The following is a 4,043-nucleotide window of genomic DNA, read 5'->3' on the forward strand; positions in this document are numbered from 1 at the left end:
AAAAAAAAAAAAGAACATCGGCATTTATTTTTCCAAAATCAGTCATACTGTCAACTGATTTGGGAGGAGAAGGAGGCTATAAACTACTGCTGTGCTAAATGGCCAGGAGATAAGGAGGATAGGGAAAGAAAAGGGACTGGGCAAGAGAATAGGTTGGTTGCTTTAGGAAAGTTTGCTTTATCCCATGGGGGGTTATAAACCCTTGTTTAAAACTAATTTCCCTTGCTAAAAGTTTGATTTTATAATCCATGTTTTTTGTTGTTGCTCTGATTTTTCTTTTAGGAGGAGGAGGCAAGAAAGACTACTTGATCACTGGTGGTAATAATACATGACAACAAAAATAACCACAAGGAAATGTCTTAGACACTGATATCTCTGTGTGATCATGCAATAAACAAACTTCTACTAGCTAAGAAAGAGAAAAACTTCTAATAGCTAAGAAAGATAAAAGCAATACATATTCAACCAAACAATAATTATCAATCAATCTGAGTTGTGTTTAATTACCTACTTCTAGAGGAGGAGAAATAAATTTCTTCTTACCTTTTGATGTTCTCCATTTCAAGGAAGTATATGGAAAAAACACTGGATTGAGAATCAAGACTTATATTCTTGGGTGGCACCTGTGGCTCAAAAGGGTAGGGTGCTGGCCCCATATGCTGGAGGTGGAGGGCTCAAACCCAGCCCCGGCAAAAAAAAAAAAAAAAAAAGAGTTGTATTCTTGATTCAACACTAGTATTGTTCAAAAGGAATAGAATCCAAGCCCTATGTGTCATTTTAAGTTTTCTGGTAGCCACATTAAAATAAATAAAAAGAAACAAGTTAAATTAATTTTAACCCAGTATATCAAAATACTATCAGTTCTACCTGCAATCAATATGAAAATTGCTGAGATGTTTTACATTCGTTCATACATGCAGAAAAAGATTCTTCAAAATGCAATGTGTTTTTTACATTTGCAGTACATTCCAGGACTAGCCACGTTTCAAGAACTCAATAGCCATGTATCTTGTAGCTACTGAATGTTAGATCCCAATCTCTTGGGAACTAGCTATGTGACTTTGGACTTAAGCTCCTTGTTCCTCAGTTTCCTCACCTTCAAATTGAGCGAGAGAAATAGATAATCACAGTGAGAAAACAGCCACTCCAAATATAATCCATGATGTTTATTAATAATGCTGTTTATATAAAATGAATACATATCCATTATAGAAATTTTTGGAAAATACAAGGAAAAAGTATTAAAAACAAAGTAAGATATTCCATAATCTACTGATACATTTCCACTGTTACTATTTTGATGGATTTCCTGGTTTATTGTTTTGAGGGGGGTTTTTTGAGACAGAGTCTCACATTATAGCCCAGGTTAGAGTGCTGTGGCATCTCACAGCAACCTCAAACTCTTAGCAGGGCTCTAGTGATCCTCCTGCCTCAACCTCCCAAGTAGCTGAGACTACAGGCACCTGGCCACCACACTGGCTAATTTTTCTACTTTTCTATTTTTAGTAGAGATGGAATCTCCCTCTTGCTCAGGCTGGTCTCAAACTCGGCCTCCCAGAATGCTAGGATTGTAATAGTAGGCATGAACCACATGGTTTTCTTTTTTTTTTAACTCAAGGAATAGCTGATACTTTGGAAAGTAATTAACACATTGCTATCCACTCCCTTACATATTCTAGGGATTAAAAAAATAAAAGTCATGAAATTTAGTTCCCAAAAAGACAGAGCTACCTTGCTTATATTTTTAACATGAAAAGAATCCAAATGATTTTATTTCAAAATCAGTTCATTAGTGGAGTCTTTCTTTTATCCCTCATTTGATTTCTGTAGACTTTTGTTTATTTCCATGACGTGTTATCTTGGGAGTCTTTGGTTTCTGTCAATTTTCTCTCCTCCCTCCCCATCTGTATTCAAGGTCATCCACTTCTACACTCTCGTTTAGAGGCCCCCAAAACTTATTACTGTTGCTGGTCAAGCCACAGAAGCAATCCTCTCCCAAAGAGACAATTTCCTTGGCAGTGCCAGAGTCTCTTGTTAGAATAAAAATAACCAGCCTACAACTCAGCTTGGCTATTAAGGGGTTGCGATTATTTTGGATCAGCACCCCAGGGCAATGGTAAAATTTACTCTAAATTGCTTCTGCCAACCTTTTTGAAGGTTCTTTTCTAACCCAGCAATTAGTCAAAACGAATGAACTGAAATAACTTTTGAATACTTAGCTTATTTATCTATGGGAGTTGTTTGGATTGTAGAGAGGGATGAGAGAAGAAGATAGGGTTTTAGTACCCTGAAAATGCCTCCTTTTGTTTTCTTTCCTTTTTCCTCATTTCTGATTCCTTTTTTCATTCAGAAGGAAGACTGAGTTTTGTGTGTCTGAGTGTCGCTTGTGTTTTTAATAGTCAAAAGTGCACAACCAGCCAGGTACACTGGCTCAGGCCTGTAATCACAAAACTTTGAGAGGCAGAGGTGGAAAAATCGCTTGAAGCCAGGAGTTTGAAACCAGCTCCAGCAGCATAGCAACCATCTCTACAAAAAAAAGAAAGAAAGAAAAGAAAAGTTAGTCAAGTATGATGTCACATGCCTAAAGTTCCAGCTACTTGGGAGGTTGAGGCAGGAGGATCATTTGAGCTCACGAGTTTGAGGTTGCAGTGAGCTATGGTGATGCCACTGCACGTTAGCCCAGGCAACAGAGCAAGACTCTTGTTTTAAAAAAAAAAAAAAAAAAAAGTACACAGCCAGAGGAGAGGAAATGGAATAAAAAAAAATAAATAAAAAGTTAAATGGTAAGCACTGCCTGCCAGCAAGGCTCTTGCTTGAATGTGGGCCACCCCATCAAGACACCCCCCTACTCTTTGATATGCTAATCAGTGGCTGTGAGTTGGTAGAACAGACTGGAGAGTAGAGGCTTTCAAAAGGCTGATACTTTATAAAGCTGCAAACTTCAAAACCCAGTTTAGAAGGTTCTGTTCTCATATAGCAAAGTAACTTTGCTTTTTACAATGCTGAAGAGAAAATCCCAACAAATTAGAGCAGAATCTTAAACAATGAAGCAGGCCCAACTCAGAAATAAGGAACCAATCAATGCTATCAACATGGCTCCTATCTGTCCTCAAGACTTTAAACGTTTCCAGATGGTAGCATGCATCTAATTAGGGTCCTCTGGCAGCCCTCCCCTCCGTCAGGGCCCACTGAAGGGAGAATGGGAGGCTCTGAGGCTGGAGTCCCAGATTCAGACAAACTAGTGGGTAACACTCAACACTGAACCAGGCTGAGGTGGTTTCTAGCAGAAACAAAGTCCAACAAAGGGTGAGACGTCAAAGGATGCAACTCCTATCTTTTAGCAGGATGCAGAGGATTGGCAAAATTCTCCTAGCTTTTTGGACTCAGGACAAAAATTGCAGTACCTCACCAGGGTTGGCCTTAGAAGTTTGTAAAGTGTGTACTTTCTTCCCTTTTCTGATTTTGTGGTGTGTTAGCCAAGGTTCTGACCCCAAGCTATCACTCACCAAAACTATAATCCTACTTTGTCTTTTGATGACTGTTTTAGTCTTTGTCTTAGTCTGCTCAGGCTGCCATAACAAAATGGCACAGACAACAAAAATACATCTCTCATGTCCTGAAAACTCAAAGTCCAAGATCAAGTTGCTAGCAAGGTCAGTGTCAAGTGAGAGCTCTCCCCTTGAGTTGCAGGTGCCCACCTTCTTGCTGAATGCACCTATGACCTCTTCTTTGTGAGCCAGAAAGGAGAAAGTATCTATGGTCTTCCTCTTCTAAGGACACCAATCCCATCAGATTAGAGCCCCACCCTTGTGACCTCATTTAACCTCTTTTCAGGCCCCCTTCCAAATACAGTCTCAGTGAGGGTCAAAGCTTGAAGGACATCAGAATATACCACTCCAAAATAAGCCACCTTGGCATATGCCTTATGTTGACGAAGCTGACTGAGAATCAACAGACGTAGAAAGACGCCTTCTCAGAACTTCCCTTATCTGGGAAATCTAGCAACTTCTGGGACATAAGGCCACTATAAATTCCCCGTTCAG

This window comes from Otolemur garnettii, unplaced genomic scaffold (genome assembly GCF_000181295.1).
Source record: "Otolemur garnettii isolate 467f Iridium unplaced genomic scaffold, OtoGar3 scaffold00026, whole genome shotgun sequence".
Classification (NCBI taxonomy): domain Eukaryota; kingdom Metazoa; phylum Chordata; class Mammalia; order Primates; family Galagidae; genus Otolemur; species Otolemur garnettii.